This window comes from Coenobita brevimanus, chromosome 70 (genome assembly GCF_032717465.1).
Source record: "Coenobita brevimanus isolate Jiangsu-jjx chromosome 70, ASM3271746v2, whole genome shotgun sequence".
Lineage (NCBI taxonomy): Eukaryota > Metazoa > Arthropoda > Malacostraca > Decapoda > Coenobitidae > Coenobita > Coenobita brevimanus.
Genome location: NC_137023.1, coordinates 22,560,991 through 22,576,348, shown reverse-complemented (window position 1 = coordinate 22,576,348; position 15,358 = coordinate 22,560,991).

The following is a 15,358-nucleotide window of genomic DNA, read 5'->3' as shown; positions in this document are numbered from 1 at the left end:
TACAAGCAAGCAAGACTGGCTGCAACAGACATGCCGGATACATCTCATGGTCTATACATGAAGACAGTCACGAGCTTGAATTAGCAGTAAGATAACCAGCCGACAGGAAAGGCAAAAGAACCTGTGCAGAAGAGCCTCATCCACTTGTCCTTAACGTCGCAACACAACTTTGAATGTTACCGCTAGTTTGGTCTGAAATCCACAAACTAAGCTAATTTTCCTCTTCAAAACTGTGATTTGCATCTACAGGATGCTTAAGACACAGTCGATGATTTTGCAGGCTCAGTTCTTATTACCCATCCCTGCCCAGGAGGGGCTCGGGAACGGGTATTGTTTTACAGCAAGGGAGTCTCCTCCTCCCCCGTTAGCGGTAGGGGGATCAACGTCAGGTGGGTCAGGCCTAAAATTTTCAAACGAGCATAAAATCGTATATTTTCACCCGATTTACTCCAAAGTTGATACGTGACATCTTTGACTAGATACCCTGTTGTGTTTATACGTAAGCACTAATATGATTACCAGGGACGGGTTCACTATGCCTTGGCACCACTTCTTGTTCTTGCAAAAGGAAGTAGTTCTTACAAGATGCTGATCTTAAGTTTGTTTATGAGTCCAGGTCCTCTCTAGATACCGACAGACAGTATCACTGGCAGCCATTCTCATATAACTCACTTCGAAATGCAGAGACCTGGGGTTAGGCTATAGTCGTGACTTTTTTTTTTTTTTCTTTTCATTCTCTGTACCGCAAGATAATATTATTCAACTTATGATCGATCTTTAGCAATAATGAAGATAACAAAGGCTGTATACATTCCTCCAATTAAATATCAGTCCTCTAATGGAATAAAATCATTTTGAGATAAGTACACGATAAAGAATTACGTCATTGAAGTGAAGTGGCCGACTTATATCCCTAGAGCCATTATATGATCAAAAACCCATCTGGAGCCTCTATGGCATCCATCTGGCGCGTGGGATATGGCTAGGCAGACTGCCACCCTCAAACAGCTCGACCGTCACGCACATGTAAACCACTTTCCTGTTTGCAGTATGAGGGTGCTATGACTCCAGCATTAGCTGGAACAAAATTCAGATGTCTTTCCGATCAGTAACTAGTTAATATACTCAGTATGATGACGTCTTGTGTAACTGACTTGTCACGTCCTTACGACGACATGCATTTTAGGGGAAATTAGTAGTGGAGGGGTTACATTTATTTAACACCTCACTGGCAGGGCGCCCTCCTTTGCATAATAAAATCGGAAGAATATAATGTAGGAAATGTGAAGTTTCTTCCTGTGCACTGAGAGAAAGCATGGAAACTGCATATTATCCTGCGATATATATGCCGATTTCGCTGAAATCCATGTGCTCACTCACCCGTATTTCTGATGGTTTTCATTTTTCGGAGGGGGACTGACTCCCCCCCCCACCCGAGAATCATAGGGGGATCTCACTCCCCAAACATCACAGTGCTGATGAGAGTCCATCGTGCAACAGGAACTAAATGTCAAAGCTTTTTCTGCCCTTCTTTCACTATCTAAGAATCTTTAATCCGGGGAGGGGGGCTTATCCCTTAAAAGCCATGATTAGAAAACTGTTTATAGTGGAAATCCCTCCCGAAAACCAGACGAACTCACCTGGAATATTTCATTCAAATCATATATATATATATATATATATATATATATATATATATATATATATATATATATATATATATATATATATATATATATATATATATATATCAGGGTTGTTATTGTTTATCTCAAATTATTTATATCATATGATTTAAATCGATTTAAATCAGTGAAAAAAAAAAAGATTTAAATAAGAACGATTTTTTGTTCATATAAATACAGTAAAAATGAAGAAGCCTGAGAATGTGATGGATGTGTATTGTACAGATGCATCTAGTCTGCTTGGCCTGTACTCTTCCTGTACTGATCTTGATCAAGTCAGGCACCAGTGATTGCCTTTTGTTACAAGGCAAATAAAAAAAAAACAGAGGAAAGAAGGCTCTTTAATAACAACAATATATGCTCCGGTTAGGGAAGCTTTTACTGCATCAGGTCTTTTCAAGTTGCATGGCAACTTTTGGGCAATAAATGTATGATACCAAAATATATTTCATTTAACACTGATAAAGGCTTAGTACAAATAAAAGGTCTTCATAAAAGTGAAAAGAAATAGAGTTAATTGTTAAAAATACAATTAAGTAAAACAATCAATATAATTTAAAAATCTGAATTATATAAAATAATACAGATTTTATATATATATATATATATATATATATATATATATATATATATATATATATGTGTGTGTGTGTGTGTGTGTGTGTGTGTGTGTGTGTGTGTGTGTGTGTGTGCGTAGTCAGTGACACAAGGCTATAAGCTTTTGGATTATGGTGTTTACGTCATATACCTATGGGCGCTACACGTAATACAGCCTATTGCGACCTTCATGTAGCTCTTCACTGACTGACCAATCTTTTTTTTTACCCGAGAGAACCGTTTACTACGCTGGTGGTAATCAGATATCCAAATGAGAGCCTGGTGATCTTATAGGTTAAACACCCCCACCGGATTTGGCAATTAAACCCGTGAGATGACTGGCCTTTTTTGTTCACATAATTCCATTCAGGGGCGACCAGTTGGTTGCCGCCACCTAACGCCAGGCCCCTACGTTTTTTAATTGGCAATTGAGGATTCGATGATAGACGACAGAATAGATACTCTGCGGAGACTAGCGGGGAATGGAATAAGTATATTTTTCAAAATGTATGTGAAAAATAAGTCTGTGGATTTTGCACTTGGAGTTACCGGTACAGAATCTCGAAACAAGACAAACATTCGAACTTGAGCCATCGTATTGAAAAAGAAAGAAGCTGAAGTGAAGACGAGTTTGTAGCGCTATTATTCTGATAGGAGGTGAAAGGAAATCTTCACGAGAGGTCATTATGCGAGGGAAGGCCAGGGAACGAGACAGGTGATGGGAGTTATGACGTGCATGGAGCGGGTGTGTGCCAGAGATGGGCCCACGTCCTCTATCATTTCTTCTTGTTATTGTTTATTTCCTCACTCACAATGAATTTCATTTTACCAGAACTATTTGTATACATGGAAGTTAATGCAGTATGAACAGGACAAAGTTCAAAAACCATCTCATGAATTCAGAAGTAAGCTGCAAGGAATTTCATCTTTCTCTTTGATATCAGCTGATATTGATTCCTCATAATTTTAAATGTGAAATAAATAAGGTCGACTGTGTCTTCTTCCATGATATTAATTTTAAGACTGATACTGGCAGTATTTATAGAACAATATTGTCAGGACATCTTGAAACACCATGGCATGAGTTACAATGTAATTCTGTCAAACATTTGATGGGACGAGGGGGAGGGGGAGGAGCGCCCACCCTCCACTCACTTGATTTAGTGCTACAAGCGACTCTACAATAAGAGACAAGGCAAAGGATTCCCCGTGGCCAAGCAGCTCATTTACTATGATACGAGTGATAATCATAAACTAAATGGACATCGAGTGGTGCTGTGGGCTCAGGTGCTCCGAACTGATGTAGCCTATAAAGAAGTACATCCGAGGCATTATTGAGGTTAATATCAGTGACGGGCAGCAACTGGTCATTCTCCTCTTAAATACTGCCACCGGGCCCCTATGCTCCAGTTGGGGCAGTAGCCTAAAGAAGATGCTGACAGATTCTCTGAATGGTGAATTATGAAAATCAAACATAACATTAAGCAAAAAGGAAGTATACGAGTATATCGGGTTATTGTAGCCTACTGGTGTGATAGAAAAAATATCAATTTGCTATTTACCTTAGAATATAACGTAAATATATGCCTTCGTTCACATTCAGTAGCGTATGCCTAAAGCCTATGAACTATAATCATTACTGTAGCTTCGCATAGTTGTTCAGCAACCTTTCTACTACTATCACTACCAGTGTCTTTCTGGAACTTACTCGCTAGACAACAGTTCAGTTATCTGCACTTGAAAACAGACAGGCATTTTATCCAAACCCCACCAACATATAATCGCCTCAGTTCCCTCCTCTAAAGTGCCACCTTGCCGGTCATTCGCACCGTTCCCAAGTCGCCGCTTTACTCGACAACCCCCTCCATTCCAACCTCCCACCTCAGAGCTGCTACCATCCCTCCCCAGCTGCTACACTCGTACACTCTTTCTCCTCCGTCTCTGATCATTTCTGGGACGTCATATGGACTCTTTTTCTTCCTGCAGGCAAGCTTCCCCAGCTCCGTCAGTCATCCTTTATCTGTTACCTTCATTATCGTGCTAAGGTCCCCCTCACACATGATAAAAAATGTTTCATCAGTTCCAATCAGTTCCGCGTTAATCTCGGGTTCAGACCTTGTCACTTCTCTTTCTACGTGCTTGTAATATTTCCAGCAGTTAGAGTACACTCTGCAGTACGAGTAGTTGTAATGAGGTTTTCCTCTAGTGTGTGTTACTACACTCTACTGTTCATCAAATCTTTCTATGCACTAACTTTCTTCGAAGGAACATTGCCTCGCCCTGTCCTGGAAAAGAATAATGTGTGTCCCAGTGATCAGTAAATTTAATCGAATGTAACTACCCAGTATAGACGATTCACTGATATGGACCGAACGAAAATTATTCCCATCACACAATTCCTGAGCCTACATTGGTTTAACCTCTCATTCTGTATCACATTCTGTATGGGGGTGACAATCATTCTATAACTCCTAGGCCCGTATTGTCTTCGGCCAAGGAGGTTCCCTACCACCTCTTACTTTAGAGTTTAACTTCCAAACTACCCATTAATATCCTCTTTTTTGCTTCTTATATCTTTAATGTCGACAAAGATTGCACGAACAGGAGACAAGAATATAGTAACGGAGCAGAAGCAGAAATAAATAGTAAGCTTCCTAGCCGCAAGAATATACCGCCCCTAGTCTCCAGTTGCGATTTTTACGGCTGGGACTGTCTTCAGTGATAAGAATCTCTGGGTACGATCTAGCAAGTAGACAACGAACCCTGTAACGGACACCAACTTGATTGGGTAGTGAAGCACACCTGAATTTTGTTGAACAGAGAAATGTAAATTATGTTAGCATTGGTCTTTGAGCCATAGCTTCAAAACTTTTGGCGTGAAATAGAGGGTAATGCCCCAGTTATTTAACGGACATTTGTCAAACGCCAGTGTGTGTGTGTGTGTGTGTGTGTGTGTGTGTGTGTGTGTGTGTGTGTGTGTGTGTGTGTGTGTGTGTGTGTGTGTGTGTGTGTGTGTGTGTGTGTGTGTGTGTGTGTGTGTGTGTGTGTGTGTGTGTGTGTGTGTGTGTGTGTGTGTGTGTGTGTGTGTGTGTGTGTGTGTGTGTGTGTGTGTGTGTGTGTGTGTGTGTGTGTGTGTGTGTGTGTGTGTGTGTGTGTGTGTGTGTGTGTGTGTGTGTGTGTGTGTGTGTGTGTGTGTGTGTGTGTGTGTGTGTGTGTGTGTGTGTGTGTGTGTGTGTGTGTGTGTGTGTGTGTGTGTGTGTGTGTGTGTGTGTGTGTGTGTGTGTGTGTGTGTGTGTGTGTGTGTGTGTGTGTGTGTGTGTGTGTGTGTGTGTGTGTGTGTGTGTGTGTGTGTGTGTGTGTGTGTGTGTGTGTGTGTGTGTGTGTGTGTGCGTGTGTGTGTGTGTGTGTGTGTGTGTGTGTGTGTGTGTGTGTGTGTGTGTGTGTGTGTGTGTGTGTGTGTGTGTGTGTGTGTGTGTGTGTGTGTGTGTGTGTGTGTGTGTGTGTGTGTGTGTGTGTGCCAATGCAAGATCGTGCAAGCAGAGTGATAGAAGAGTTCTGGACAAATGTGGAAGCGTGCATGGAAAAGTTTGAAAGGAATAAGAGAGTGTTTTTGATTGGAGATATGAATGGGAAAGTAGGGAATGGGAAGGTGGATGACGTACTGTAGTTAGTGAGTGGGGTGTTCCTGCAGAGATGGAAGAGAATGGCAGTGCTTTAGTGGACATTTGTGCTGGGAGGGGGTTGGTGATAGCCAGTTCCATCTTCAGGACCAATATGATCCACAAGTATACAACTATACATGGCGAGTGATGAGAAGGGCGGGTGGTGAACTGAATGAACGGAAGACAGTGACTGATTATGTGCGTGTGGATGATAGGATGAGGTGTGTAGTGGATGCAGGAGCATATAGAGGCTGGGGGAGTGGACTTTCTGACCACCACTTGGTGGTGGTGACAATCATGGTTCAGATGAAATGGAGTAGAAGAAGGGAAGGACAGCGGGAAGTAGTTCATACAAGGAGGGTGGAATGGTTACAAGAGGATGGGAAAAAGGCAGATGATAAGAGAGAAGTGGAGGAGCGATTGGGTAAAAATGGATTGGAGCAGATGGGTGACGTGGAAGGTGCGTGCAAGATATTCACAGAAAAAATCTGTGCATCATGTGAGGTGGTGTGTGGGGTGAAGAGAAAACGAAAGGGGATGCAAGGAACAGCATGATGGAATGAAGAGGTGAGACAGGCTGTGACACAAAGGAAGAAAGCATGTATTGAGTGGATGAGTAACAGGGGTGTGAAAGTTGAGTGACGGAAGAGAGAGTTATATATAGAGAGGAAAAGACAAGTGAAAAGGTTAGTAAGTGAAAGAAGAGAGTGGATGAGGAATTTGGAAGAAATTTCAGTGTAAAGTGGAGGGAATATAAGAAAATGTTCTGAAATGAGGTAAAGAGAGTTACACAGGGTGTCAAAGAAGTTAGTAGGGGAGTGAAAGATAAAAATGGTAGATTTCTAGTGGAGAAGAGAGAAAAAGTGAGCTGATGGAGAGAAGACTTTAAGGAACTGTTGAACATAAAGAAAGAAAGTAATGCGAGTACAAATGGTTGGGGAATGACTGGGAGAAGGAGGGATGTGAGAAGAAAGGAAGAAATCAGTAAGATGAAAGTTGTGGAAGCAAAGAAGAAAGTTAAAATGGGGAAAGCCCCTGGAATTGATGGAGTGTGTGGTGAAATGCTGAAGCATGGGAGAGAGATAGTAGTAGAATGGATGTGGAAGATGTGCAGATTGGCCTGGGAGGAAGGTAGAGTCCCCGAGGATTGGAAGTCAGGTATAATTATTCCCTTGTACAAATGAAAAGGGGAAAAAGAAGTGTGTGGTAACCATAGGGGCATTTGTCTTCTAAGCATAATAGGAAAAGTATATGGTAGGATACTTTCTGACAGAGTTAGGGTAATAACAGAGGAAAGAGTTGGGGAAAAACAGAGAGGTTTTAGGAAGGGAAGAGGTTGTGTAGATAAGCTATTCATTGTTAGGTCTTTAGTGGAAAAGTTTCTAGAGAAGGGAAAGAAGCTTTATGCGGGCTTCATGGGTTTGGAGAATGCATATGACATGGTGGATAGAAAAGGATTGTGGAAAGTATTAAGAATATATGAAGAAGATGGGAAGTTGTTGAAAGCCGTGAAAAGTATGTACGAGGGTGCTAAGGCTACAGTGCTTGTGGATAGTGAACTGAATGAATTTTTCTATTTGAATGTCGGATTGAAACAGGAATGTATCATGTCTCCATGGCTGTTCAATCTGTATATGGATGGGATTATAAAAGAGATTCAAGATAGGGTAGTGAATGTTGGAGTGGCCCTAATGAGAGAGGGCAGTGTTTGGAAACTCCCTGTACTGTTGTTTCCAGATCATAGTGTATTGTTTTATGTGAAGAAAAGGGGAGCTGCAAGGCTTGATGGATGAGTTTGGGAGAGTGTGTAAGAAACGGAATCTAAAGATAAATGTAGGGAAGAGTGGAGTTACGGTCTTAGAGAGAAATGAAGACAGTGAATGTACAGTGAGGTTGGATGAGGAGGAAATGGAAAACGTGAGTCTTTTTAAGTTCTTCGGTAGTGTGATGAGTAAGGATGGCAGTTTAGAGGGTGAAGTTGTTGGAAGGGGTACATCAAGAAATAAAGGTTGCTGGTTCCTTGAAAGCAATGATAAGAAACATGTAAGTGAGCATGGAGGTGAAGAAGTTACTGCATGACAGTACTGTGATACCAACTCTAACATATGGAAGTGAAAATTGGACGTTGTTGGAAGGACAGAAGTCTTGAGTGAGAGAAGTGGAAATGAGTTTTTTGAAAGGAGCCTGTGGAGTCACATGGAGAGACAGACTGACAAATGAGGACGTGAACGAACGCTGTCATGTGGATGTGAATGTGATAGGATGCGTTAGGAGAAACAAAATGAGGTAGTTTGGCCATGTGGAGAGGATGAAGAGTGAGAGTCTGACGAGAAGAGTGTGTGTGAGTGAGGTGGAGGAGGAGAGAGTGAGCGGGAGGCCAAGGATGAGATGAAGGGATGGAGTGAAGAGGCATATGAGAGAGGGTGTGTGATATGGGAGCAGGGCAGTGAAATGGTGGAGGACAGGGCGACATGAAGGCGATTTATTTCTGGCCATTCCTTACGGGGTTAAGGCGCCTGGCAACAGTTTGATAGATAGATAGGCTGCTAAACGCTACTAGCCCCCCTGGGTAAATAGTTGTTACTGTAAGAAGTCCAGTTAAAGCAAACACAGACTTGGCATATGATCCAGTTCTAAGCTACAGAAGTACACGAGAAAAAAGATTAGTTCATGAAGTTACCTGTTGTATCGAAGTACACCGGTTTGATCGCACAATGAGACACTAAAAAAAAATATCTGAAATCACTAAAAAAGAATTTATTCGTCTTCCACAAGAGAATGGGTGAAACCAGAGAGAAGACGGAGGAAATGAATTAAATTTTACAAAAAATAGGATAAATCAAGCAGCTATACAATAAACAAGTATATGGAAACTTGGTGTACGAAAAATTCAATGTTTCCTCTGAGATTCCTTAACAAAGAGGTGAGAAACAAAAGAAATGAGCCAATGTAAACAACAGACAAAAATGGCTGCATCAGAGAGTACATACCTCCGAGAACACTTATACCAGACAACTTAGATCACCAACAAATTTTATCAACCCATACATGGCTCATGACGAATAAATCCACAAAATTTCATTGAAATCAATCAGTAACTTTCTGAGATATTGTGTGGACAAAAAACAAAGAAGAGGGGACTCGAAAGCAGATTAGCACCAAAATTTATAAACACTTGTTAGGCCTATGACCCAAATATTCACAAAGTTTCACAGAAATCCACCAATAACTAGTTGAGATATTTTGTAGAAAATCAGACGAACAGGGTGATTGAATAACCTCATCCAACTCTCGTTGGCAGAGGAAATTAATGTTTTGCAATATTTCCAGGTATGCGATAGTAACGTCATGACCGTAGACGTGGTTTAGGATGAAGGCATGCTGAACAGAGTGATTGCCTGCAGTTTCTTAGATATAACGCAAGCTTTGACACTAATAATGACTAAGGCAGCAGGTGAAGATCCCATTACCAGTTTCATGTTATAACCAAGTGACATGCTAAACATCTGCTTTAAAAAATCCGTAACATTTAATATTTTGAAAATTACCCTATCATAATGTTCTTTCTGTTCTGGGCAAAATATTATGGAAGGTTTTACCATTAGATTATAATGGTCTATCTATCGATCTATATACTTATGCTGCTTTCCCCAAAACATGAAAAATAAAAAGTTGCATTACGTTGTGTCCAGTCAGTGAGCTAAAGGTTTTCAGTGTTACTTCACTGAACGCGCGTGATTCCCCCTGCATCCCCTCCATGCCATTAGGGGGAACAGTACACAGAGCTACTTGGAAACACAGAACGCTAAAAGACATATGCGAACTTGAGTTTATCCAGCTTCTCATCATGTCGCGTGACTCACTCTTGGATTTTGGCCCTTCCCATCGCTAGTAGTTTCATCAACCCTCTGTAGTCTCTGAGGAGTCTGGGAACTCGACTGAGGTGTGGAAGAAAAAACAGTACTTCCCTTCTATCCACACCCAGCCCCTACACACTCGATCTTGCCCTACACTAGGCTCTGAACTGATAAATTAAGTAAAACCTCCCACCGTCAACTAGTTCTCTTTTTTCTCCACACACACACACACACACACACACACACACACACACACACATATATATATATATATATATATATATATATATATATATATATATATATATATATATATATATATATATATATATATATATATGTAATGTATATATATGTAATGTATATATATATATATATATATATATATATATATATATATATATATATATATATATATATATATATATATATATTATATAATCATCATCACCATAAGCCATTACAAGTCCACTGCTGAATAAAGGCCTCCCTCAACCATCTCCACGAATTCCTTGATTGAGGAAATCATTGCCACGTTTTCTCTGCAAATATCTCCATCTCATCTCTTCACCTCCTGTCTGGCCATTTTCTGCTTCGCTTACAATCTCTTGGTGTCCAGTCAGTCAGCCTCTTGCTCCATAGGTTATCCCTTATTCTTGCTATATGGCCTGCCCACCTCCATTTCTGTTCTTTTATAACTTCTATAATATCTTTGACTTTAGTCTGCTCTATCACCCAGGTTGAACTTTTCCTGCCTCTTAAAGATATTCCCAACATTGACCTTTCCATTGCTCTCTGGGAACGGATTAATTTATTTTCTATTGCTTTTGTCAGTTTCCAGGTCTCACAACCATACGTCATAGCTGGAATTATACATTCGTTATATATTTTTCGCTTCATACAAACTGGCAAGCTATTTTTCATGATGTCTCTATTTTTACTGAAAACTTTCCATCCAATTGTAATGCGTCTTTTTATATCGCTTTCATGATCTTTCGTTAATTTTATTATTTGCCCCAGGTGGTTGTGCTCCTCAACTTCATCAAGAATTTCTTCGCTTATTGTGATGACGCTCTTTGGTGTTTGTGGATTAAACATTACTTTAGTTTTATTCCGGTTCATCTTTAGCCCTACTTTCAGACTTTCTCTGTTCAGGTCATTTAACATTACTTGCAATGTTTCTGCTGTTTCTGAGATTCGGACAATGTCATCTGCAAATCTTATATGGTTTAGCTTTTCTCCATCTATGTTCACTCCTTTATTTTCCCAGTCTAGCTTTCTGAAAATACTTTCTAGGCATGCTGTAAATAACTTTGGTGAAACTGTATCTCCCTGACGAACGCCCTTCTCAATATTAATTTTTTCCGAGTCCTTATGAAATTTAACTGTAGAAGTTCCCTCTTTATATATGTTTTCGAGCAGTTTTACAATGCTCTCATTCACTCCTTATTCCCACAATGAATTTATAATTGCTATGTGCTCCACTTAATCGAAAGCCTTTTCGTTATCAACAAAACCTGTAGTTTTCTCAATTAACTGATTCATTGTGTGTAGATGATCATAAGTTGAATATCCCCTTCGGAATCCTGCCTCTTCACGAGGTTGTTTTTCTGTTCGTAAGGACTTTAGTGAAGAGTTTGTCAATGACTGATAATAAGCTAATGGGTCGATAGTTACTAAGATCTTTTGAGTCACCTTTTTTGTAGAGTAAAATAACTATTGCATTACACAATGTTTTGGGAGTTTTCTTTTGTTTTACACATTGGGTAAATTTCCTGCATCCAACAGTAAATCAGTTACTATTCCATCTTCTCCTGGAGCCTTCCCTCTTTTCATATTTTTAAGAGAAATGTTTACTTCGTCTGATGGTACCTCAGCTATTTCACTTGTGTCAGCTGAAAAATTAGCTATTGGTACTACTCTCTTTGATGCAAACATTTCTTTCAAAAATTCATCTCTCTTCACCATCTTATCAGTGCATTTTATGACTTCACCTTTTTTTTTCCTTTCAACAACGTAATTTGTTGCTTTCCTAGTGCCATTTTACTTCGGACCTGTTTCAGACTTTTTCCATTTTTGATGAATTCTTTGATCTGATCCATGTTTCTCTTTCTATTTTCTTCTCTTTGTCTCTTGTTGATAAGCCTATTTAATTCTGCTGGTTCTATTTCATCACTGTTTTTACTTTCATTTCCTTTCGTTTTTTTCATAAGCTCGAGTGTCTTTTCTGAATATTTCTTGTCATTGGATGTATTAGGTTTTCCTACTATTTCCGCTGATTCTCTTAGCACTTTTGTTAGCCTCTCATTCAGCTCATCAGTATCTGTTCCTTATTTCCAACTGAGAGGCAGCTTTGTTTTCGTTTACTTTTATTGAGCATGTATTTTTTTTCTTTAATCATCTTTCTTTCACTTCTGAAACTGAATATGGCTGTGCAACCCACCATTCTATGATCTCTTTCTATATTTACTTTGTTGATAACTGTGGCATTTGTGACCGTGTTATTCTTATCTTAATGAAGTCAGTTTCATTCTTTGTTTCTCCATTTGGGCCTCTCCAGGTCCACTTTCTCCCTGTTCTTTTGTGAAAGAAAGTGTTCATTATTCTCATGTTACACATTTCAGCAAAATTTACCAGCATTTCTCCTCTTTCATTTCTTTCTTGCACTCCAAATTTTCCCATACATGCTTCTCCATTTTTCGACTTCCCAACTTTTGCATTGAAGTCTCCCATGAGTATAGTATATGTGGTCTTTTCTTCTTCCATAATCTGGGAGACGTCATCATAGAATGTTCCTGTTTCTTCATCTGGCCTTTAAGAAGTTTGTGCACATACTTGTATTACTTTCAGAGTATATTTTTTGCACAACCTTATTACAACCAGTGCTACTCTGTCAGATACACTGCTGAATTTAACAATGTTGTCTGCAAGATTTCTGTTAATTAGAAATCTTACACCACTAACTCTTTCATTTTGCCTTCCTTTGTAGTAAAATATGTGGTTGCTGTCTTCGAGCTGAATTACTTTTTCTTCTTTTCTGTGGATCTCACTCAAACCTAAAATATCCCAACTAATGTTTTCCAGTTCAGTTATTAAGCTATCAAGTTTGTAATCTTCTGCAAGGCTTCTCAAATTGCATGCATACATCTTCATGGATTTCAGTTTGTTTAATATCCCAGCCTAACCTGCCAACTCAATGCCTACTCTCTTTCAGTGGCACACTGCCCATAAGCACAGGAGGCAGTGTGGTTAGACCTTTAGTACACGATGATCCAACAGGAACGCCCGTTATAGCGTTTGCAATTGATCTTATGTTTGATTGGGAGGATTGTGGCAAATGATCTCACCTCCCTGCCACATAGTTTCTGATGAGATGTAATCATTGTGCCACCTTATTCGTTATATTCGGTGGAGCCCTATGGTATATATATATATATATATATATATATATATATATATATATATATATATATATATATATATATATATATATATATATGAAGCCTCTGTGGTAAGTGGTAGACAGTGTGCATTTTCGTAAGTGGAAGAACGTGGGTTCGCGCCCCTCCAGGATAATAAACTTTGGGAGCATTCTTCTGGCCATGTACTTCTTTGGCGGACATAAGGGGTGCTGTGGATGAACCAGTGTTGTGTACTACAAACTATGCTTGCACCCAGTCATCTTGCGCGGGCCGATTACACTTGGTTCACAGACTACACACACATTCAAAGGCACTCCAACAGTACAATTATACTTACAATTATACTTCTCACCCTACATACAATCTCTACCAGACAGCCTAAGCCACTAGATAGAGATACATTGGCTGTATCGTCCCGACTTCGGTTGGGATAGGCCGAAACTGCAATGGACACTCAAATGGCTGATGATGGTGATTATATATATGTATATATATATATATATATATATATATATATATATATATATATATATACTGTATATATATATATATATATATATATATATATATATATATATATATATATACAGTATATATATATATATATATATATATATATATATATATATATATATATATATATATATATATTAACCCGCGGCGTCCCATCAACGTTCTTTATCGTCCACACATTTTGTCACTGCCAATCCCGTCGATGTATATAAACGCGAATCAATTGCAAGGTCCTTAATTTGCACAATTTTCAATTTTTGTGAGTGATTTTTGGTACGTTTACACGTGACACCTTCCTCTACAAGATGCCAGACAGGGACAATACCTTATCCAGCATGACCTCCTCCCCCCCCTACATCCCATTGTCTCAGCAATTCACCTGTTATCATTGACCTGGCTAGTAAAGCCATGCCATACCACGGTACGAAATTCAGGGCCAGAGTGATTCCCCAATCAATGATAATGTGGAGGACAAACTTTACATAGCATTAGAGGAAGTAACAGTCAGAAATGATGATCAGGTAATGTGGCAAAAAAAGGTCAGGTATGGTGATGAGTTAGTGAGTGAAAAATGCTTATAATGCCTATATTACTGCTTGAAAACCAATATACTCTCGTACTACATATAAATTCGCACCAAGTAAATAAATAAATACCGTTAATGAGTGGTGTGAAATAGTTATCCTCCCATAGAACTCGTTTTCTTTGGTGAGAGCCTCTTAGAAAACCCAGTAAGGTAAGGAGGTACTCGTACCTGTATCGAGTATTTTAAACCTCAGGTGAGCGATTTCCCTATGAAATTTCGATGTTTCTCACCAAAAGCGGAGGTTTGAGCCAAAAAAAATAAAAAATCCAAAAATGGTCGGGATTGGGTGGAGTCAGTGGTGGAAAATTGGTCCGGATGGGGCGGGCTAAAACGAAATTTATGTAAGCCAGTTATATTTACTGAACAAAACCCGGTTGATTTACCCTAATATTGACCAAATGCATTATTATCCAGGTTAATCATTTACTAATAGCTCTACAGCAATTAGCAGTAGTATTTACTGCCCCAGGTTGACATGAAATATGGAGGTGGTGGACTGTAAGCTGTAATTTTTTTGTCCTAGTTCAGCGTCCTACAGAATACTCGTTGGATAAAGAAGGAGTGTATGGGTGCATATGTAAGCAGGCAGTGAAGTTGCCCTGCAATAACTATGTCACCTTGTGAAGGCGTTGCTCACCAGTACCTCTTGACATTTTTTTGTCAGCAAATTCGTTTCCGTCGTCTGTCAACTGCATAAGCTGAGCATCATAGAAACATAATAATGATTTTAAGGACCTTGATGATGATAGTACAACATGATCGTTTTAATATTTTTTTTTTCATCATTAAGCTATTAATTGTTCAAACCATCACTGCCCTCAATATCGTCATTATTATCTTAACCCTTCTTAACTGACATGTAATTTGAGGGGTCTATAACAGAAATAAGATTGCATAACACTAGAAGTACCAACTGAGTGCCCGAGGAAATAGGAAACTCATCCATTCACTTACCGTCCACTCCTTCCAGAATTTCTGCTTTTCCTAACAAGGTCAACGTTCCACACACACACACACACACACACACACACACACA